This window comes from Lithobates pipiens, unplaced genomic scaffold, assembly GCF_037356315.1.
Source record: "Lithobates pipiens isolate NorthernLeopardFrog02 unplaced genomic scaffold, aLitPip1_a1.2 Scaffold_19, whole genome shotgun sequence".
NCBI classification, from domain to species: Eukaryota; Metazoa; Chordata; class Amphibia; order Anura; family Ranidae; genus Lithobates; species Lithobates pipiens.
Genome location: NW_027507764.1, coordinates 579,804,889 through 579,829,592, shown reverse-complemented (window position 1 = coordinate 579,829,592; position 24,704 = coordinate 579,804,889). Strand labels below are relative to the sequence as shown.

The window sequence follows — 24,704 nt, the reverse complement described above, 5'->3', positions numbered from 1 at the left end:
GGTATACTTGGACAGAGGGGTGGCGGTGGATGTGGTATACTTGGACAGAGGAGTAGTGGTGGATGTGGTATACTTGGACAGAGGGGTGGCGGTGGACATGGTATACTTGGACAGAGGGGTGGCGGTGGATGTGGTATACTTGGACAGAGGGGTGGCGGTGGATGTGGTATACTTGGACAGAGGGGTGGCGGTGGACGTGGTATACTTGGACAGAGGGGTGGCGGTGGACGTGGTATACTTGGACAGAGGGGTAGCGGTGGATGTGATATACTTGGACAGAGGGGTGGCGGTGGATGTGGTATACTTGGACAGAGGGGTGGCGGTGGACATGGTATACTTGGACAGAGGAGTGGCGGTGGACGTGGTATACTTGGACAGAGGGGTGGCGGTGGACGTGGTATACTTGGACAGAGGGGTGGCGGTGGATGTGGTATACTTGGACAGAGGGGTGACGGTGGACATGGTATACTTGGACAGAGGAGTGGCGGTGGACGTGGTATACTTGGACAGAGGGGTGGCGGTGGACGTGGTATACTTGGACAGAGGGGTGGCGGTGGACGTGGTATACTTGAATTTTTCAAAAGTTCCCCACACATGGCTCATGTGTAAGGTAAAGTCTACAGGCTTGGAAATATCAGTTTGTAAATGGATAGAAAACTGGCTAAAAGACAGAATTCAGAGAGTCGTGGTTAATGACTCTGAATGGTCTAAGGTTATCAGTGGTGTACCCCAAGGTTCAGTGCTGGGACCCTTACTTTTTAATATCTTTATAAATGATATTGGGTCTGGGATCAAAAGTAACATTTCCATCTTTGCAGATGACACCAAGCTATGCAGTGGAATAACGTCCTTACAGGATGTCTCCAATTTACAAGCCGACCTCAATGCTCTGTCTAATTGGGCCACTATGTGACAGATGAGGTTTAATGTTGATAAATATAAAGTTCTGCACTTGGGGGCTAAGAATATGCATCATACATACTAGGGGGAGTACAACTGGGGGAATCCATAGTGGAGAAGGATCTGGGGGTTTTGGTAGATCATAAGCTCAATAATAACATGCAATGCCAAGCTGCGGTTTCCAAAGCGAGCAAAGTCCTTTCCTGTATTAGGAGAGGTATGGACTCCAGAGAGAGAGATATCATTTTGCCCCCCTGTACAAATCATTAGTAAGACCTCATCTGGAATATGCAGTTCAGTTTTGGGCACCAGTTCTCAAAAAGGATATCGGGGAACTGGAGAAAGTGCAGAGAAGGGCAACCAAACTGATAAGAGGCATGGAGGCCTCAGCTATGAGGAAAGATTAGAGGAACTGAATGTATTCACTCTTGATAAGAGGAGAATAAGGGGGGATATGATCAACATGTACAAATATATAAGGGGTCCATATAGTGAACTTGGTGTCGAGTTATTCACTTTACAGTCAACAAAGAGGACACGGGGGCACTCTTTACATCTAGAGGAAAAGGGATTTCATCTCCAAATATGGAAAGGTTTCTTCACAGTAAGAGCTGTGAAAATGTGGAATGGACTCCCTCCAGAGGTGGTCCTGGCCAGCTCAGTGGATTGCTTTAAAAAAGGCCTGGATAGTTTCCTAAATGTACAGAATATAACTGGGTACTGGCATTTATAGGGAAAGTTGATCCAGGGAAAATATAATTGCCTCTCCGGGGATCAGGAAGGAATTTTTTACCCTGCTGTAGCAAATTGGATCATGCTCTGCTGGGGTTTTTCGTCTTCCTCTGGATCAACTGTGGGTATAGAATTGGGTATATGGGATTGTATGATATTATTTTTTATTTTTATGGTTGAACAAGATGGACTTGTGTCTTTTTTCAACCTGATTAACTATGTAACTATATGTAACTATGTAGTGTGGCCTGCAGAGAGGTCCAAGACTTGGCCATAGTGCTTATCTATAGTGTAGCCTTCAGAAGGGTCCAGGACCTGGCTATAATGCTTGGCTGCAATGCAGTCTGCAGAGAGGTCCAGGAGCTAACTAAAGTGCTTAAGCATAGTATGGCCCCCAGAAAGGTCCAGGACCTGGCTATCGTGCTTAGCCCCAGTGCAGTCTATACAGAGGTCCATACCTGGCTATAATGCTTATCTGTAGAGTGGCCTCCAGAGACGTCCGGGACCTGGCTATAATTCTTAGCTGCAGTGCAGTCTGCAGAGATGCCCGGGACCTAACTAAAGTGCTTAAGCACAGTATGGCATGCAGAGAGGTCCAGGACCTGGCTATAATGCTTATCTATAGTGTGGCCTCCAGAGAGGTCCAGGACTTGGCTATCGTGCTTATCTATAGTGTGGCCTCCAGAGAGCTCCAGGACTTGGCTATAGTGCTTATCTATAGTGTGGTCTCCAGAGAGGTCCAGGACCTGGCTATAGTGCTTATCTATAGTGTGGCCTCCATAGAGGTCCAGGACTTGGCTATAGTGCTTATCTATAGTGTGACCTCCAGAGAGGTCCAGGACCTGGCTATAGTGCTTATCTATAGTGTGGCCTCCATAGAGGTCCAGGACTTGGCTATAGTGCTTATCTATAGTGTGGCCTCCATAGAGGTCCAGGACTTGGCTATAGTGCTTATCTATAGTGTGGCCTCCATAGAGGTCCAGGACCTGGCTATCGTGCTTATCTATAGTGTGGCCTCCAGAGAGCTCCAGGACTTGGCTATAGTGCTTATCTATAGTGTGGCCTCCAGAGAGGTCCAGGACCTGGCTATAGTGCTTATCTATAGTGTGGCCTCCATAGAGGTCCAGGACTTGGCTATAGTGCTTATCTATAGTGTGGCCTCCAGAGAGGTCCAGGACCTGGCTATAGTGCTTATCTATAGTGTGGCCTCCATAGAGGTCCAGGACTTGGCTATAGTGCTTATCTATAGTGTGGCCTCCATAGAGGTCCAGGACTTGGCTATAGTGCTTATCTATAGTGTGACCTCCAGAGAGGTCCAGGACCTGGCTATAGTGCTTATCTATAGTGTGGCCTCCATAGAGGTCCAGGACCTGGCTATCGTGCTTATCTATAGTGTGGCCTCCAGAGAGCTCCAGGACTTGGCTATAGTGCTTATCTATAGTGTGGCCTCCAGAGAGGTCCAGGACTTGGCTATAGTGCTTATCTATAGTGTGGCCTCCATAGAGGTCCAGGGCCTGGCTATAGTGCTTATCTATAGTGTGGCCTCCAGAGAGGTCCAGGACCTGGCTATCGTGCTTAGTTGCAGTGCAGTCTATACAGAGGTCCATACCTGGCTATAATACTTAACTGTAGCATGGCCTCCATAGAGGTCCAGGACTTGGCTATAGTGCTTATCTGTAGTGCGGCCTCCAGAGAGGTCCAAGACCTGGCTATAGTGCTTAGCTGCAGTGCAGTCTATACAGAGGTCCATACCTGGCTATAGTGCTTAGCTGTAGTGCGGCCTCCAGAGAGGTCCAGGACCTGGCTATCGTGCTTAGTTGCAGTGCAGTCTATACAGAGGTCCAGGACCTGGCTATAGTGCTTATCTGTAGTGAGGCCTCCAGAGAGGTCCATACCTGGCTATGGTGCTTAATTACAGTGTAGTGTACAGAGAGGTCCAGGACCTGGCTATAGTGCTTATGTATAGTATGACCTGCAAAGAGGTCCAGGACTTGGCTGTGCTGCCTGGCATTCTCAGCCTGGTCCCTGACCTGGAACAAGCATTCAGAATAAGAGTTCTCATCTTCCATACTTCACCGCTTGCCTGTGTATTCCTCATGGACTAGGTGGTGAGACCAGGATCTTAATAACAGCTCTGGAACTTGCACCTTTAACACTAAGTTGGTAATGTCAGTTTCCATATTACTCTCAAAGCTTTGCTCAAAGGATTTCATTATTTCAGGAATAGTCCTGTGCTACAACCTGGGCGGTGGATTCTCTTCCAGATTTTGTAGTCTGATAAGTGGTTCACCGAGGACGCACACTATCCATAAATCCCCGTGTAGTATAATCCACTGTCAGATCGCACTGAGCCAATCGCTGGGATTCCTGGACGATGAGGCTCCCGGAAGACACGAGATTTATTGTACTCACCTTGTGTAGGTGCAGAATCAGCAATATGGAGCCTTGGAGGGAATTCCAGAGGATCTCCATACATGGAATAAATCGTGTACAATGTAACACGGTCACTTTGATTTAATAAGAGGATTAAATTCTGTTCATGTTGCAAAATAAATGTTCACTTAGCTTTCTATCCCAAGGTAGATTTTACCACATCGACTTCAATGCGTGAGCTTGGCAAGCAGCACCACCGTGCCACACAGCGAAGTATTGCAGCAAGGGAAATGTGCACAGACCTGAGCAGCCATCATGTTCATTTGTAGGTGGGCGATTGGGTGGTAGTAAACATGTGGATCAACCCCCTGTTTTTACCACCATGTGAATGTGGCCTGTTTGTCACTGGGACAGTGATAAGAAATCTAAAATAAATTACTGTTGTCACCAGAACAGGACAGGGGAAATCTTCCAGTGGGGACAACTGGACAACTGTCTAAGGCACATATGTCAAACAAAAGGCCCACAGGACTGTGTACATAGCGTACCCCTAAACGTTGCACTCTGTACATAGCGCACCCCTAAACTCTGCATTCTGTACATAGCGCACCCCTAAACTCTGCATTCTGTACATAGCGCACCCTTAAACTCTGCACTGTGTACATAGCACACCCCTAAACCCTGCACTGTGCATGTAGCACACCCCTAAACTCTGCATTCTGTACATAACACACACCTAAACCCTGCACTCTGTACATAGCGCACACCTAAATTCTGCATTCTATACATAGCACACCCCTAAACCCTGCACTCTGTATGTAGCGCACCCCTAAATCATGCACTCTGTATGTAGCACACCCCAAACCCTGCACTCTGTATGTAGTGCACCCCTAAACTCTGCATTCTGTATGTAGTACACCCCTAAACCCTGCACTCTGTACATAGCACACCCCTAAACCCTGCACTCTGTGCATAGTGCACCCCTAAACCCTGCACTTTGTATGTAGCGCACCCCTAAACTCTGCACTCTGTACATAGAACACCCCTAAACTCTGCACTTTGTACGTAGCACACCCCTAAACCCTGCACTGTGTACGTAGCACACCCATAAACTCTGCATTCTGTACATATCACACCCCTAAACCCTGCATTCTGTACATAGTGCACCCCTAAACCCTGAACTTTGTATGTAGTGCACCCCTAAACCCTGCACTCTGTACATAGCATACCCATAAACTCTGCATTCTTTATGCAGCACACCCCTAAACCCTGCACTCTGTATGTAGCGCACTCGTAAACCCTGCAATCTGTATGTAGAGCACCCCTAAACCCTGCACTTTGTATGTAGCGCACCCCTAAACCCTGCACTCTGTATGTAGCGCACTCCTAAACCCTGCACTCTGTATGTAGCGCACCCCTAAATCCTGCACTCCCCTAAACCCTGCACTCTGTACGTAGCGCACCCCTGACCTCTGCACTCTGTACATAATGCATTCTTGAACCCTGCACTCTGTACGTAGTACACACCGGATATTACCGGCCCTTTGAGGGCAACTATATTGCTGACGTGACCCACGATAAACTTGAGTTTGTCTCTTCTGGTCTAAGGCATCCTGTGGTGGGGCAGGAAATCTCCCCAACACTACACAGACAGCTAACAAGTCCCACTCCCTACTCCATCCTAATGGGGAAAAAAAGCTTTTTGATTACATGTACATGAATTCTGATTGGTGGCTGGGGATTGTCGTAATGTGCACACCTTCACTGCTAGTACCAGTGTTCAGCATTATTGTCCTTGGCTGGCTGATTGTGACATATTATATATACATGCTTGTGTTGGCCGAGTGTAAATATTCATATATTGAGCAGATACCTCCCTCATTTTCCAAAAGAAGAATAGTGATTGGATAATGGTGGGGCAGGGGGTGCCTGCCGAGGTCACTTTCTGAGGTGACCACAACTGGACAGGACATGCGGTGTCTTTAGGGTTAAGAGGAATAGAAAGTCCCCCATGCTGTGACTTCACTAGCAGAGATGTCAGTGACCTCCAGGTCTGCACTGGTGACCAGCAGCACTGACACTGTATCACCCTACACAGCAGATCATAATGAATCCAGCTGTAGAGTGCAAGCTCCTGGGTCCAGAGGGGTGACAAAGACGGGTGAAGGTGACGCAGGTCTTTTCACTGGCTGCTAAGGTTTAACCCCTTCCTAGCTCTTCCCCGCCTGCTTAAAGAATCTCTCGAAGTCCTATGAGATTTAGCACGTGGGGTAGAAAAGGAGAGATTCACAACCCTCACATCTCTCTGACACCTTCCTCCCCAGTCTGCACCGAGGAGGACATACCCTACTCTCTGCCCCAGGAACTAGCAATCTATAAGAAGACCCACCCCACTCACTGCAACAGAAACCTGCAAATTATACGTGGGACAACATTCCCCAATCTCTGCCCCAGGAACTAGCAACCAATACGGAAAACATACCCCCCCCTCCCCTTACCCCAGCAGCTTGCAATCTATATAGCGGAATTAGTCCACTCTCTACCCAAGGAGCTGGCAATTTATACTGTTGACCTTCTCCTCCCTCTGCCTCAGGAGCCAACAGTCTACGATCTAAATCACTCCCTGCCCCAGGAGCTAGCAATCTGTACAGGGGATCTACTCCATTCCTTGTCTCAGGAGCTAGCAATATGTACAGGGGATCTACTCCATGACTTCTCCCAGGAGCTAGCAATCTGTACAGGGGATCTACCTCACTCCTTGTCCCAGGAGCTAGCAATCTGTACAGGGGGTCTACCCTGCTCACTATCCCAGGAGCTAGCAATCTGTACAGGGGATCTACCCCATTGCCTGTCCCAGGAGCTAGCAATCCATACAAGGGGTCTACCCCTCTCCCTGTTCCATGAGCTAGCAATCTGTACAGGGGATCTACCCCACACCCTGTCCCGGAGAGCTAGCAATTTATACAGGGGATCTACCCCACTACCTGTCCCAGGAGCTAGCAATCTGTACAGGGGATCTACCCCACACCCTGTCCCGGGAGCTAGCAATTTATACAGGGGATCTACCCCACTCCCTGACCCAGGAGCTAGCAATCTGTACAGGGGATCTACCCCACTCTCTGTCCCAAGAGCTAGCAATCTGTACAGGGTATCTATCCCACTCCCTCTCCCAGGAGCTTGCAATCTGTTCAGGGGATCTACCCCTCTCCCTGCCCCATGAGCTAGCTATCTGTACGGGGGATCTACCCCACTCCCTGACACAGGAGCTAGCAATTTATACAAGGAATCTACCCCACTCCCTGTCCCAGGAGCTAGCAATCTGTACAGGGAATCTACCCAACTCCCTGTCACATGAGCTAGCAATGTATGCAGGGTATCTATGCTAAGAGCTTGCAATCTATACAGTGGGAACCTACCCCAGAAGATGTAATCTATACACAAAACGTACCCCTCTCCCTGCCCCAGAAGCTAGCAATCTATATAGGGGACCTACCCTACTCTTTGCCCCAAGAGCTAACAATCTATGGGGGCCGACCTCACTACATGCCGAAGAGCTTGCAATTAATACATGAGACCTACCTCTCTCTCTGCCCCAGGAACTTACCCCACTCCCTGTCCCAAGAGCTAGCGATCTGTACAGGGGATCTACCCCACTCCCTGTCCCAAGAGCTAGCAATCTGTACAGGGGATCTACCCCACTCCCTGTCCAAGGAGCTGGAGATCTGTATAGGGGATCTACCCCACTCCCTGTCCCAAGAGCTAGCAATCTATACAGGGGATCTACCCCATTCCCTGTACCAGCAGCTAGCAATTTATACAGGGGATCTACCCCAGGAGCTTGCAATCCATGCAGAGGACCTACCCCACTCTCTGTCCCAAGAGCTAGCAATTTATACAGGGGATCTACCCCAGAAGATGTAATCTATACACAAAACCCACCCCTCTCTCTGCCCTAAAAGCTAGCAATCTATACAGGGGACCGACCTCACTACTTGCCCAAGAGCTTGCAATCAAAACATGATGAGACCTACCTCTCTCTCAACCCCAGGAGCTAGCAATCTATACAGAAAAAGCTACCCCTCTCCCTGGCCTGCACCAACAGCTTGCAATCTATACATAACACATACACCTCGTTCTTGCCCCAGGAGCTCGCACCCATAGGATCCCGGCATTTCCCGGATCTCACACCTGCGGAGAGGTCCCCGGAGTTCGGTGTGTTCGGGGCGCCCCTAGCGGCCGCTGATCGCCTGACCCCGCAGCGACCGATTATTATTCACCCCTCCCTCGGGCAGATCGGGGAGGGAACTGTCACCGCAGCCTTTATATCCCCCCTGAGACAGGGACTGAGGACAGTGCTGGGACTGAGAGCTCCACTAGGAGGACCAGGTGAGTGCAGCTGGAGGAGTGAGACTGCTCTGCCCACAATGACCAATGTGTGTACCTGTACTAACCACCCTTCCTAATGTGTGTGCCCTGTGCTACCCACCCTACCTAATGTGTGTGTGCCCTGTGCTACCCACCCTACCTAATGTGTGTGTGCCATGTGCTACCCACCCGACCTACTCCTGTTCCTGCCCCAGGAGCTAACAATCTATATATCGGACCTAGACGTCTCCATGCCCTTAGAGCTAGCAATCTTTTCAGGTGACCTATTCCTCTCCGTGCCCTAGGGGCTGGCAATCTATACATGGGACCTACCCACTCATTGTCCTAGGAGCTTGCAATCTATATATTAGACCTATAACCGACTTCCAGCCCTAGGAGTTTCCAATCTATACAGGGGAGCTACCCTTCTCGCAGCCGAAAGAGCTAGCAATCTACAATGTGGACCTACCCTTCTCCCTGCCCCAAGAGCTTGCAATCTCTATGTATGAGACGAACCCTTATTCCTTGCCCCAGGAGCTAGCAAACTATATAGGGGAGCTGCCCCTCTCCCTGCACCAACAGCTTGCAATGTATACATGAGACCTACCCCTCTTCCTTGCCCCTTGAGCTCACACTCATAGGATCTCTGCATTGCGTGGATCTCTAACCCTCTCTAATGTGCATGCCACGTACTACCCACCTGCCACCTTCTCTAATGTGCATGCCATGTACTGTACTAACCACCCTACCACCCTCCCTAATGTGCATGCCATGTACTGTACTAACCACCCTACCACCCTCCCTAATGTGCATGCCATGTACTGTACTAACCACCCTACCACCCTCTCTAATGTGCATGTCCTGTATTATCCATCCTAACACCCTCTCTAATGTGCATGCCATGTACTAACCACCCTACCACCCACTCTAATGTGCATACCATGTACTACCCACCTGCCACCCTCTCCAATGTGCATGTCCATCGCTACCCTCCCTACCACCCTCTCTTCTGAGAATGCCCAGCACTACCCACCCTCTCTAATGTGCATGCCCTGTACCACCTTCTCTAATGTGCATGCCCTGTACCACTCACTCTAATGTGCATGGCATGTAGTAACCATCTGCCACCCTCTCCAATGTGCATGTCCCGTACTATACACCTTACTACCCTCTCTAATGTGCATGCCCTGTACTACCCATTCCACCACCCTCTCCAATGCTCTAATGTGCATGCCCCGCTTTAACCACCCTACCACCCTATCTAATGTGCATGCCCTGTACCACATATCCTATTACCCTCTCTATTGTGCATACCCTTTAATACCCACCTCTCCTTAAGTGCATGCCCAGCACTACCGCCCTCTCTAATGTGTATGCCCAGCACTACACACCCTACCACACTCTCTAATGTGTATGCCTAGTACCACCCACCCTACCACATTCTCTAATGTGTATGTCCAGTACTACCCACCCTACCACCCGCTCTAATGGTTGTGCCCTGTACTACCCACCATTCCTAATCTGTGTGGCCAGCACTACACTGCTACACTACCACCCTCTTTAGTGTATGTGTCCTGTATTACCCACTCTACTAGCTCCCCTAATCCCTAGTGTATATGCAAAGTACTACCCCCCCCCCCCCCATGCCCCTTCTAAAGTATGTGCCCTTCCAACACACTCTTTCCTACCCTCTCTACCTTATTACTACTCCCAACACCATCCATGTCTTGTATATCTAGTGGTGCCCACTGCTCTTCCTTCCTAATGTTTCTGCCCAATGCTATCATTCCAACAGCCACCCTTCCATTTGTACCCTGCATGGCTGAATATCTTCCACCCCACTGCGTGCCTCCCCCCCACCCCCACCCTCCACTCTGTGCACCCTTACCCAATAACTTCCCTTGACACTGTGTAGGCCTAATACTTCCTGATACAATCCATGCCAGCTATATGTGCCCAGAACTCAATACCACCACCTTATTGGCAGTGCCCTCTCTGTCTTCTGTATACACGATACATGTGCCCTCCTGCCCTCCCTCCCTGCTCTGTGTACCCAGCAGTGCACTACTTGATATCAACCTTTACAATGTGTTTGACCCTACCCAGAGCCTTCATTATGTGCCCTCCAAAACCCTCTGATCCTTCTTGTGTGCCCGTACTAAACAGTATCCTCATAGAAGCTTGATTTACAGTATGTACAGTATATGCCCCATACCCAACACCTTTCTAACCAGGCTTCTCTAGTCCCGTGTAATCTGTGTGCTCCCCTTTGTACAGTGGGTGCCCACTCCCTAGTGTCCTCCCTTTGTATAGTGTGTACCCTCTTCCCAGTGCCTTCTATTTGCACATTATGTGTCCACACCTCAGTATCCTTTCCTTGCACAGTGTATGCCCACTTCCCAGTGCCCTCCATGTATATAGCATGTGCCCACTAACTAGTGCCCTCCTTTTGTACAGTGTGTGCCCCCCACTCTGTGCCCACTACTTGTACAGTGTGTTCCCACTCCCCAATACACTCTCTTTGTACATTGTGTACCAACTCCCCAGTGCAGGGCCGCTGATAGAAATCATGGGGCCCCGTACAGCTTACCTGACAGGGCCCCCTTCAGCTCCACCCTGGCCTCGCCCCTGGTCCCTCCTTCAGCCCCGCCCTGCCCCTTGCCCCTCCCCAGACCTCACCTTGAAACAAATGCAGGTTTGTCTACAAGTGATAGGCATGGGTGGCACTGTCTGCCACACATTACGGCATTGACAACATGGGTGGCACTGTCTGCAGCACATTACGGCATTGGCGGCACTGTCTGTAGCACATTATGGCATTGGCGGCATGGGTGACACTGTCTGTAGCACATTTACAGCATTGGCAGCACGGGTGGCACTGTTTCTGCAGGCAGCACATGCGTTATGACATTAGCGTCATGGGTGGCACTGTCTGCAGCTCAATATGGCAATGGCGGCATGGGTGGCACTGTTTGCAGGCAGCACATGTCTTATGGGCCATAACAAATGTGCTACCTGCAAACAGTGCCACCCATGCCACCAATGCCATATTCTGCTGCAGACAGTGCCACCCATAAAGAGGCATTCTTTTGCACCCAAAATAGAGGAAATAGTCCATCCCCTGCCGCTACCTAGTCTGCGGATAGCTATCTGCACCAAAAAACTAAAAACGTAAAAATAACCGGGGGGTGGTGGGGGCTATTTGGTTGGTAGTTGATTCAGACGGACTCTGATCGGCCATGGCTGGAGGATTTCTTTTATACTAATTATTTATCTGCTCAGCTTGCCTGGGCCCCCCTGCTGGCCAGGCCCGGTACAACAGGGCCAGTTGTACTGGCCTATCAGCGGCCCTGCCCCAGTGTACTCTACTTGTATAGTGTGTTCTCACTCCCCAATGCCCTCTCTTTGTACATTGTGTACCCACTCCCAAGTGCCCTCTACTTGTGCAGTGTGTGCCCACTCCCAAGTATCTTTTCCTTTCACAATGTGTGCCCACTTCCCAGTGCCCTCCATTTGTATAGCGTGTGCCCACTATCTAGTGCCCTCCTTTTGTACAGTGTGTGCCCCCCACCCAGTGCCCTTACTTTGTACAATAGGTGCTCCCTACCCAGTGCACTCCCTTTGTACTTTGGGTGCCCTCCACCCAGTACCCCCCCATATGTACAATGGGTTCCCCATACTCAGTACCCTCCCTTTATACATTGGGTGCCCCTACCCAGTACTCTTCCTTTGTACAGTGTGTGTCCCCTACCCGGTGCCCTCACTTTGTACAGTGTTTACCCCCTACCTAGTGTCTTCCCTTTGTACATTGGGTGCCCCCTACCCAGCACTCTCCCTTTGTATTTGGTGCCCCCCCACCCAATGCCCTCCCTTTGTACAGTGGGTGTTCATTGCCCAGTACCCTCCCTCTGTGAGTGTCCAGTCCCTAGTGCCCTCCCTTTGTACAGTGGGTGCCCCCTACCCAATACCTTCCTTTGTACAGTGGGTGCTCACTCTCCAGTACCCTCTCTTTTTACAAGTGGTGCCCATTCCACCGTACCCTCTTTTTGCACAGTTTGTGCCCACTCCCCAGTTCCATCCCCTTGTACAGTGGGTGTTCATTGCCCAGTACCCTCCCTTTACACATTGGGTGTCCCCTACCCAGTACTCTTCCTTTTGCACAGTGTGTGTCTCCTACCTGGTGCCCTCACTTTGTACAGTGGATGCCCTCTACCTAGTGCCCTCTCTTTGTATATCGGTTGCCCCCTACCCAGTACTTTCCCTTTTTATTTGGTTTCCCCTATCCAGTGCCCTCCCTTTGCACAGTGGGTGCACCCCACCCAGTACCCTTCCTAGTGCCCTCCCTTTGTACAATGGGTGCCCGCTACCCAATACCTTCCCCTTGTACAGTGTGTGCCCGCTCCCCAATGCGCCCAATAATAATCTTCTACCTGGCCCTCACACTCTCATATTCTGACCTGTCACTGTTTCAGCCCCTATGTGTCAGCTCCATTGTGCCCCTGCCTACCCCTCCTGTGCCTGGAGGTATCTCATTGTGTTATCATTGCTTGGCGTGGTCGCCTCCAGGTCACCTGATGATTGTACTGTGTATTGTACACTATATTGTGCTGTTTGGTAAATATTGGTTTTGTTTTGTTGTGTATATTGCGGTAGATGCCGAATAACTGTAACTGTCATTGGGATTATTTTACTTTTATATGGAAGGATTTTGTATATCACACGTCTATGGAGAGGAGGGAGAGGCAGCATTCTCACCAGTGTCAAAGTTCAGAAAACTTGGCAGAGCTGAAAGTTGTGGTGCGCTGTGTGTGCTCAGCTATCAGTCTGGCTGCACCAATCAGAGTGCGGCTTTCCGGTTATCAGGTTTTACTTTCATTTAACTCTTTATGGCCGGCCACACACGTTTTTTTTTTTTTTTCCAAACAACCAGCAGTTCCTCCGTGAGAATTCAAAGATCAGCACTGCAGCCTATTGCCCACAGTGCTGATCAAATAAAAAAAAATACTGCCGGGGCAGTTGACCACTTCTGGAACATGACTAGGCCATTTTTTGCTATTCAGTGCTGCGCTACTTTAACTGGTGCAGTCATGCAGCTCTGTACCCACATTCAATTTATATCATTTTGTTTCACAGAAATAGAGCTTTCTTTTGGTGGTATTTGATCACCACTGGGTTTTGTATAGTGTGCAAAATAAATTAAAAGAGACCAAAAATAAAAAATAAATAAAAAAAAAATTAAAAGAGACCAAAAATAAAAAAAAAAATAAAAAAAAATTAAAAGAGACCAAAAATAAAAAATTAAATAAAAAAATTAAAAGAGACCAAAAAAAACAAAAAACAAAAAAAAAACACGTTTTACTTTCCGATATAAAACATAGCCAATAAATGGAAAAAAAATCATCATAATCTTCATAAATTTAGACCAATATTTATTCTGCTACATATTTTTGGTTTAAAAAAATCCCAATAAGTGTATATTGATTGGTTTGCATGAAAAGTATGGCATCTACAAACTATGGAATATATACTGGAATGTATTTATTTTTTTTTTTCATATACTACTAATGGCGGTGATCAGCGACTTATAATTGGACTGTTGTAGTGCAGTGAGAAATCTGACACTAACTGACCCTGGGGTTACAAACTCACACTGACCTCACCAGGGACATTATTACAGTGATCAGTGCTGATAATATACACTGTCACTGTTCTAAATGACACTGGCTGGGAAGGGGGTTAACATCTTGGGTAATCAAGGGGTTAACTGTGTGCTTTTACTAAAATTCTCTCCGTTTCTTCTCCCTGCAAAGTGGGGAGAAGAAACAGAGAGATTGTTAAATCTGTACAGAGCTCTGTGTTGATTGTTAACACAAGGGCTCTGGGCTGTGATTGGACACAGCTGATCAGCAGGCGTCGACCATGAATCATTGGCCGGGACCTACCGAAATCTCCCGCTGTGTACAACCACAGTGGGAGGCGGCGTGCGCCCTGTACCCGGTATGGGGCCATCAACATACAGGTATGTCGATAGGTGTGTGCAGCCCATTGCATTATGGTGTGTACCCCGGAGCACAAATACACAAGTGTGTATATTAGCAGAGCAGTGGACATGTGTCTATAGGAAAGTTATAGAATCCACAAACCATCCTGATGTACCGACGGGCTCATCTCTCAATGCCCAAAAATGCCAGCACAGTATAAATACCCCCCAAATGACCCTTTTTTCCAAGGTATTTAGTAAGAGGCATGGCGAGTTTTTTTAAGTTATAATTTTTGGAAAATTGAGAAATACGATTTTTTTTACACACTGTCACCAGTGCAGTACAGCGTCATCATATAACGGGTGTGACGGTGATCAGGGACACTGACTGTTGACAGTATGAACAAAAAAATACATTTTTTATTATATATTTTTTCTTTTTTTTTTTACACTTTTTAACACACTTTGACCAGAGCAATATAATGTTACCATAGTAACATTGTACTACTCTGAGGAAGGGATCCGTATTTAATCATTTATTTTTCAGTTTTTATTTCTTTTTTTAGTACATATTTTTTCTTTTCTTTTACATTTTTTAACACACTTTGCCCAGAGCAATATAATGTTACAATAGTAACATTGTACTACTCTGAGGAAGTGATACGTATTTAATAATTATTTTTTTCAATTTTCTTTCATTTTTTATTATATATTTTTTCTTTTCTTTTAAATTTTTACCTCACTTTGACCAGAGCAATATAATGTTACAATAGTAACATTGTATTATTCAGAGGAAGTGATCAGTGATAAGTATCAGTAATTTTTTTTTTTTCAATTCTTTTCATTATATATTTTTTCTTTTTTTTTTTTTTTACATTCTTTAACACACTTTGACCAGAGCAATGTAATGTTACAATAGTAACATTGTACTACTCCGAAGAAGTGATAAGTGTTTAATCATTTAAAAAAAAAAAATTATTATATATTTTTTCTTTGCTTTTACATTTTTTAACACACTTTGACCAGAGCAATGTAATGTTACAATAGTAACATTGTACTACTCTGAGGAAGTGATACGTATTTAATAATTTTTTTTCAATTTTCTTTCATTTTTTTATTATATATTTTTTCTTTTTTTTACATTCTTTAACACACTTTGACCAGAGCAATGTAATGTTACAATAGTAACATTGTACTACTCTGAGGAAGTGATACGTATTTAATATTTTTTTTTTCAATTTTCTTTCATTTTTTTTATTATATATTTTTTTCTTTTCTTTGACATTTTTAACACACTTTGACTATAACATTGTACTATTCTGAGGCAGTGATCAGTGATCAGTATCAATAATTTTTTTTAAATTTTTTAATTCTATACATTGTACTACTCTGAGGAAGTGATACGTATTTAATAATTTTTTTTTAATTTTCTTTCATTTTTTTATTATATATATTTTCTTATTTTTTTACATTCTTTAACACACTTTGACCAGAGCAATGTAATGTTACAATAGTAACATTGTACTACTCTGAGGAAGTGATACGTATTTAATACTTTTTTTTCAATTTTATTTCATTTTTTTTTTATTATATATTTTTTCTTTTCTTTTACATTTTTAACACACTTTGACCATAACATTGTACTATTCTGAGGCAGTGATCAGTATCAATAATTTTTTTTTCAATTTATTTTTCATTATATACATTGTACTACTCTGAGGAAGCGATACGTATTTAATAATTTTTTTTCAATTTTCTTTCATTTTTTTATTATATGTATATATATTATTTTTTTTTTTTTATTCTTTAACACATTTTGACCAGAGCAATGTAATGTTACAATAGTAACATTGTACTACTCTGAGTAAGTGATAAGTATATATAAAAAATATATATATATATTTATATACAGTATATATATATATATATATATATATATATATATATATATATATATATATATATTTATATATTACACATTATGTTCGCATATAGCAATTAATTTCATTGCTATATGAAAGCATTTTACTGAAGGAAGTTGATTTATTTAGTTTGATTTGTTGCGATTAGCTGTGATTGCCCACAGCTGATCACATGGCCCCAATCTGATAGTTGTTTTTTCTTTTTTACCATTTTCTTTAAATACAATATAAAAAAACACAACTTTCCTTACACTTGTATTAGTACATGTCATTACACGCTCGCATTAGGCATTGTATTGAGCGGTGCTGTTCTCATCCGTGTGATGTGTTGATGCGCCGTGCCCTTTTTTTGTTTTATGGATGAACACGTCTTATGCAGCCCATGCAAGACAGTGATTATTGGTAATGCATATAAGGTGCGAATACAGCTTTAGATCTGACCTCCGGCCCCCCCTTCAGTCTCGCACGGTTTTACCGGCTCCTCTCCTGGACTGAAATGGCTTCCTCTGATATCACTGCACACTGTGAGCTTCTCACCATGTGCATCAGAAGCTGCAGCGAGTCAGATAGAATCCCGCCTCATTTCCTGTCTGGAAAGCATCCAATCACATGGCCTTTTCCCCATCATCCTGACTGTCCTTGGACCACCCCCTTTCATTCATTGGACTCCAGTTCTTTCAGGGTCGGAACAAGGGGTGGGGCAGGAGGGACCCCTGCCCTGGGTGCCATTATTGCAAGGATGGTGGTGCCCTGACCATAAACCTAAGAGACTGGGTGGAAAGGGGGGGTGAAATTTGGTATCTTTGCCCTGGGTGCTGGATGACCTTATCCCTGCTTTCAATCATAGAGTCTCAGCATCAAAGTGGGCTTCACTTGCCATGCAAATACAGGGGAAACGCCCACTTCTCCAGAATGACACTCACCCATTAAGGCATTAAATATTAGCACAACTGCTCCCATGGACCAGTCCACTGCTTGCATTAAGACTCTTTGCATTAAAGTGGTTGTAAACCCTTACAAACCACTTTGACCTACAGGTAAGCCTAGATTAAGGCTTACCTGTAGGTCCAAGAAATATCTCCCAAACCTATACGGGTTAGGAGATATTTGCCCGAAGATGGGCACCGCTGTCTACGGCGCACGCGCCGTAGACAGCGGTGCGCAGGCGCACTGAGCGCACTGAGCGTGGCATTCTCGATAACGAAGATGCCGCGCGTCTCGGCTCCCGTGCGCATGCGCGGGAGTGACGTCATCGCGGCTTTGCCGAATGACAGCGGCAGAGCTGCGAGACCCACCGAGAAGATGGATGATAGATAGATAGATAGATAGATAGATAGATAGACATACACACAGTGGGGGTTATTTACACTTTGCACTGTGAGTGCACTTGAAAGTTTGCTGAAAGTGCACTTGGAAGTCGCTCTAAATCTAAGGGGTAGATCTGAAATGAGGGGAAGCTCTGCTGATTTTATCATCCAATCATATACAAGCTAAAATGCTGTTTTTTATTTTCCTTGCATGTCCCCCTCGGATCTACAGCGACTTTACTTCCAAGTGCACTTGCAGTGCAAAGTGGATTTTCCTTTAGTAAATAACCCGCAGTATCTCACAAAAGTGAGTTCACCCCTCACATTTGTGTAAATATTTTCTTCTATCTTTTCATGTGATAACACTGAAGAAATGACACTTGTCTACAATTAGTGAGTGTACAGCTTGTATAACAGTGTACATTTGCTGTCCCCTCAAAATAACTCAACACACAGCCATTAATGTCTAAACCGCTGGCAACAAAAGTGAGTACACCCCTAAGTGAAAATGTCCAAATTGGGCCCAATTAGCCATTTTCCCTCCCCGGTGTCATGTGACTTGTTAGTGTTACCAGATCTCATGTGTGAATGGGGAGCAGGTGTGGTACATTTGGTATTATCGCTCTCACTCACTCATACTGGTCACTGGAAGTTCAACATGCAATTCGTTTTGTTCCGAATTTGTTTTTAAAAAAAACGAATGAAACGAAAACAAACAAATTTTTTGGCAGTGCACATGTCTACTGGAAGTTCATCATGGCACCTCATGGCAAAGAACTCCCTGAGGATCTGAAAAAAAGAATTGTTGCTCTACATAAAGATGGCCTAGGCCAGTGATGGTGAACCTTGCCACCCCAGATGTTTTGGAACTACATTTCCCATGATACTCATGCGTTCTACAGAGTAGTTGAGCATCAGGGAAATGTAGTTCCAAAACATCTGGGGTGCCAAGGTTCACCATCACTGGCCTAGGTTATAAGAAGATTGCCAAGACCCTGAAACTTAGCTGCAGCACAGTAGCCAAGACCATAACAGGACAGGTTCCACTCAGAACAGGCCTCGACCATGGTCGACCAAAGAAGTTGAGGTCATGTGCTCAGCGTCATATACAGAGGTTGTCTCTGGGAAATAGACATATGAGTGCTACCAGCATTGCTGCAGAGGTTTTAGGGGTGGGGGGGTCAGCCTGTCAGTGCTCAGACCATACGCCACACACTGCTTCAAATTAGTCTGCATGGCTGTCATCCCAGAAGGAAGCCTCTTCTAAAGATGATGCCCAAGAGAACCTGCAAACAGTTTGCTGAAGACAAGCAGACTAAGGACATGGATTACTGGAACCATGTCCTGTGGTCTGATGAGACCAAGATAAACTTATTTGGTGTCAGATGGTGACAAGCGTGTGTGGGGGCAACCAGGTGAGGAGGACAAAGACCAGTGTGTATTGTCTACAGTCAAGCATGGTGGTGGGAGTGTCATGGTCTGGGGCTGCATGAGTGCTGCCGGCACTGGGGGGCTACAGATCATTGAGGGAACAATGAATGCCAACAACTGTGACATACTGAAGCAGAGCATGATCCCCTCCCTTCAGAGACTGGACCGCAGGGCAGTATTCCAACATGATAACGACCCCAAACACACCTCCAAGATGACCACTGCCTTGCTATAGAAGCTGAGGGTAAAGGTGATGGACTGGCCAAGCATGTCTTCAGACCTAAACCCTATTGAGCATCTGTGGGACATCCTCAAACGGATAGTGGAGGAGCGCAAGTTCTCCAACATCCACCAGCCCCGTGATGTCATCATGGGGGAGGGGAAGAGGACTCCAGTGACAACCTGTGAAGCTCTGGTGACCTCCATGCCCAAGAGGGTTAAGGCAGTGCTGGAAAATAATGGCGGCCACACAAAATATTGACACTTTGACCCCAATTTGGACATTTTCACTTAGGGGTGTACTCACTTTTGTTGCCAGCAGTTTAGACATTAATGGCTGTGTGTTGAGTTATTTTGAGGGAACAGCAAATTTACACTGTTATACAAGCTGTACACTCACTACTTTACATTGTAGGGAAGTGTCATTTCTTCAGAAAAGAAATAATAAAATATTTACAAAAAAATGAGAGGGGTGTACTTACTTTTGTGAGATACTGTATAGATATATATATATATATATAAATGTGTGTGTGTGTAGATAGATATTTCTTTTTTCCTGTTTTCACAAACACTTTTAATTGGAGCTGAACTTTTTGCTGTGTTCTAATAAAGGCTGCCCACACCGCTCTCATCCCAAAGGTTAATAAATAGGCAGACCAGAGGTTCCAATCTATGCCGGGCTCCTCCGCACTCACATGATTCTTCTCAGACAGCTGAATGCAGTGCTACTCCTGTGCCAATCCATTGCACAGACATCTATGAGCCGCCTGACGGTTGGTGCTACAATGGAGGGAACAGGTTTTTGCTGTTCCGTATTTCATGTAACTACTAAACTGCTAGAAAACTCTCCGTTATTTGTAGCAGTATTAGGCCACACCACCATAAACAGACCCCCAGAGAGAGCTGAGAACCTAAATAGCCGATGCCCACCACTTCTTTCAGTGTTAACAATGAGATCACATGTCCATCAGCTTGTGGTCTGTCCTGACTGGTTCCTGAATTCTACACAAATAGGTACATTCCTGTGTTAAAGTGATGGTACACCCCAGAATTCATTTTCAATCCTGCGGGAACACCGGTGGTGAGACCTCCCTTTGATCTGCTCATAGACCTCCCAATGGACAATAACCAGCTCTCCTGTATATAACTCAAAGAGTAGGAAATTGGCTATATCAACCAATCAGATGCCTGCATTTGTTTCTTATTTTATCTAGAGAAAAGAGAGCTGAAATCTACCCGGTTAGTATAGGAAATGAGAATGCTGTGATATCAGCGACCAATGAAAATCCAGGCTTTATCTCCCAGATGCTGAAACTTAGTTACTTAGTTACATAGTAGGTGAGGTTGAAAATAAAAGACACAAGTCCATCAAGTCCAACCCATATGTGTGATTATATGTCAGTATTATTTGATTGGTTGCTCTGGGGAAGCTCTTGCACTATGGAGTCATTATAAACACATTGGGCTCTTATATACGAAATTCTGTCTCATCGACGCTTCGGCTCTCTATGTTCTCCCTCTGCGCTTGCTGTGAATGCCGGGGTTGCACAATGTTTGCAGAGGGGTGGAGATAATATTTTTGGTATGTTTCCATTTAGGTGAAAGTCTATTCACCAAAGAATGAATGTTACAAATATGTCACACCTCAGAGTTCATGAGAGGTCGGGGTGCAGAGGAGATACTTATATTTTACCTATAGGTGGAGTCATCTGTCGTCTTCCAGTGTTCTAGATCTCTCAGGTCTCCAGTGGTCTCCATACTCCTTTCATTTTTCACCCACCACTATGTGCCCCGGCCCCAATGGAGTGTTCTCATCAACCTGATGTCCCTGCCCCCCTATAGAGTCTTCCCACGCATTTGTTTGTTCCTGCCCCCATGGAATGCCCTTACCTACCTGTGTGTGCCCCCAACCCCATGGGGTGTTCCCACCAATTTCTGTGTGCCCCGCCCCAGTGGAGTGTTTCCACCCACCTTTGTGTGCCGGCCAACATGGGATGTCCCTACCGATCTATAAGTGTCTCCGCGACTATGAAGTGTTCCCTCCCACCTCTATGTGCCCCTGCCCCAATGGAGTGTTCTCATCAACCTGATGTCCCTGCCTCGCCATAGAGTCGTCCCACGCATTTGTGTGTGTGTCCCTGCCCTCATGGAGTCTCCTTACCTACCTGTGGTTGCCCCCGACCCCATAGGGTGTTCCCACCAACTTCTGTGTGCCCCCGCCCCGGTGGAGTGTTCCCACCCACCTTTGTGCGCCCGCCAATATGGGATATCCCTACCGATCTATAAGTGTCTCTGCCCCTATGAAGTGTTCCCTCCCACCTCTATGTGCCCCTGCCCCAATGGAGTATTCTCATAAACCTGATGTCCTTGCCCCCCACAGTTTTCCCATGCATTTGTGTGTGTCCCTGCCCCCATGGAGTGTCCTTACCTACCTGTGTGTGCCCCCAACCCCATGGGGTGTTCCCACCAATTTCTGTGTGCCCCCGCCCTAGTGGAGTGTTACCACCCACCTTTGTGTGCCGGCCAACATGGGATGCCCCTACCGATCTATAAGTGTCTCCGTCCCTATGAAGTCTTCCCTCCCACCTCTATGTGCCCCTTCCCCAATGGAGTATTCTCATCAACCTGATATCCCCACCTCCCATAGAGTCTTCCCACACATTTGTTTGTGTCCCTGCCCCCATGGAGTGCCCTTACCTACCTGTGTGTGCCCCCAACTCCATGGGGTGTTCCCACCAATTTCTGTGTGCCCCAGTGGAGTGTTCCCACCCACCTTTGTGTGCCGGCCAACATGGGATGTCCCTACCGATCTATAAGTGTCTCCGCCCCTATGAAGTGTTCCCTCCCACCTCTATGTGCCCCTGCCCCAATGGAGTGTTCTCATCAACCTGATTTCCCCGCCCCCCATAGAGTCTTCCCATGCATTTGTGTGTGTCCCTGCCCCCCATGGAGTGTCCTTACCTACCTGTGTGTGCCACCAACCCCATAGAGTGTTCCCACCAACTTCTGTGTGCCCCCCGTCCCAGTGAAGTGTTTCCACCCACCTTTGTGTGCCGGCCAACATGGGATGTCCCAACCGATCTATAAGTGTCTCCACCCCTATGAAGTGTTCCCACCCATCTCTTTATGCCCCATCCCAATAGAGTGTCCTCACCCACCTGTGTGTGTCTCCCCCCATGGAACATTCCAGCCTATCTGTGTGTGTCCCCACCCCCATAGAGTGTTCTTACCTACCTGTGTGTGTTCCCACCCCCATGGAGTGTTCTTACCTACCTGTGTGTGTTCCCACCCCCATGGAGTGTTCTTACCTACCTGTGTGTGTTCCCACCCCCATGGAGTGTTCCCACCAACTTCTGTGTGCCCCCCCCCCCCCCCAGTCTGTGTTCCAGCCAACATGGGATGTCCCTACCCACCCCAAAGTGTCTCTGCGCCTATTGTCAGAAACCATGAATCAGACTGAGACAGAAGTACATGTTTAATAATAATAAAAAATTTAAACAGAGTAAACGTAGTCAAAACACAGCCAAAGTTCAGGAACCGGAACAGATAGTCAGACAAGCCAAAATGTCAGGGAGCCAGAGATGAGCGTAGTAGAACAGCAGGCGGTATCTGGAGCCAGAAGGAATGTCAGCCAAACAAGTCTTTAACAGGAACTCAGGAGAGAGTCTCTAGAGATGTGACCAAGGTGAAGGCAGAGATCATCTGGACTGGACGGCTTAAGTAGGCAGGACTGATGAGCAGGATATCATCAACAGCTGAGTAACTGTGGAGAGATAGGCGCTGGCAATTAGCCGACAGCTGAGCGGCCAGCTTTGACAAGTAAGGGCTGAGCCCAGCCCTGACACCTATGAAGTGTTCTCTCCCAGCTCTAGTGTTCTCATCAATCTGGTGTCCCCGCTCTATAGAGTGTTCCTGCCCAACCCTATGTGTCTCCATCCCTATAGAGCTGATGGTGAAACTTGGCACCCCAGATGTTTTGGAACTACATTTCCCATGATGCTCAACTACACTTCAGGCCGCGTACACACGGGCGGACTGTTCGCCCAACTTTGTCCGCTGAACAGTGTTTCAGCGGACAGTCCGCTCGTGTGTGGGCTTCAGCGGACAGTTTCAGCGGACAGTCCGCTCGTGTGTGGGCTTCAGCGGACAGTTTCAGCGGACAGTCTGACGAACAAAGTTTTTCGGAATTTCCGTAAGACAGTCCGCTGAAACTTGGTTTCAGCGGACAGTCCGCTCGTGTGTAGGCTCGTTCGACAAACTAAGTTGCGCGCATGCTCAGAAAGGATTTACACGGCGAAGGTTGCATTGCAGTGTATTGGACTTCGATTTTCTCGTCCCGTCGTACGTGCCGTTCACGTCATCGCGCACGCTTTCAGCGGACTGTTCGTTCATCGTGTGTGGTCAAGTCCGTTCATGCAAATTTTGAGCGGACTGTTTGTCGGATTGTTTGACGAACAAAGTTGGGCGAACAGTCCGCCCGTGTGTACGCGGCCTCAGAGTACATGAGCATCATGGGAAATATAGTTTCAAAACAGGTTGGGTGCCAAGGTTCGCCATCACTGCTATAGAGCATTCCTGCCCACCTTTGTGTGTCTCTGCCCCTATGTAGTGCTCCTGCCCATCCCTATGTGTCACCGCCTCTATGGAGTGTTCCTGCCCAACCCTATACGTCTCCATCCCTATAGAGCATTCCTGCCCACCTTTGTGTGTATCTGTCCCTATGGATTGTTCCTGCCCAAACCTATGCGTCTCCATCCGTAGAGCATTCCTGCCCACCTTTGTGTGTCTCTGCCCCTATGGAGTGTTCCTGCCCATCTTTATGTGTCTCCACCTCTATAGAGTGTTCCTGCCCATCCCTTTGTGTCTTTGCCCCCCTCTGTGTGCTCCCATCTCTATGAAGTGTTCTCATCAACCTGTGTGTGTGTCCCTATGGAGTGCTCCTGCCCATCCCTGTGTGTCTCCAACCCTATGGAGTGTTCCCTCCCACCTTTGTGTGCTCCCACCTGGAGCGTTTCTGACCACATGTTTGTGCCCCCAACCTATGAAATGTTCCTGCCCCCACCCCTGTGTGTGTCTCCATCCCAATGGAGTATTCCCATTCACCCCTGGGTGTTCCTGTGCCCATACTGCCCACCTGTGTGTTTCCACAACCAAGTACATTCTAACCCACCTCTGTGTTTCCCTGGCCCTATAGAATTTTCCCACCCCTATGGGGTGTTCCTACTTACCTTACTTCCTTACCTACCCCCCCCCCCCCCATTCAGTGTTCCCAATCCCAGCCACTTGTGCTCTATAAAGAAAGGGACATGTGTCCCTGTCTGTGCAATCCGTGTATCCCCCTGCAGGCAGTCCCATTCATTCCAATTGGGACACAATTTGAGATCCATGTGGGTGCTGGTCCCTGAATGAAGACAGTGTGATTTTGGGGACACCCATTCACACAGGTGTGAAATTGGGCGCAGCGGCTGTGTCCCA

The 24,704-nt window shown here is 46.9% G+C and overlaps 1 protein-coding gene across 1 annotated transcript in view; it reads left to right on the top strand.

Moving 5' to 3' along the window:
- Window positions 1-8,292: 8,292 nt before the first annotated feature.
- The window catches only part of EPPK1 (epiplakin 1), an 86,999-nt gene continuing 70,587 nt past the window's right edge, over window positions 8,293-24,704 (top strand). Inside the window, exon 1 of the mRNA XM_077493416.1 lies at window positions 8,293-8,391. The gene's annotated coding sequence lies outside the window, so the exon portion shown is untranslated. The remainder of the gene's footprint in view (window positions 8,392-24,704) is intronic.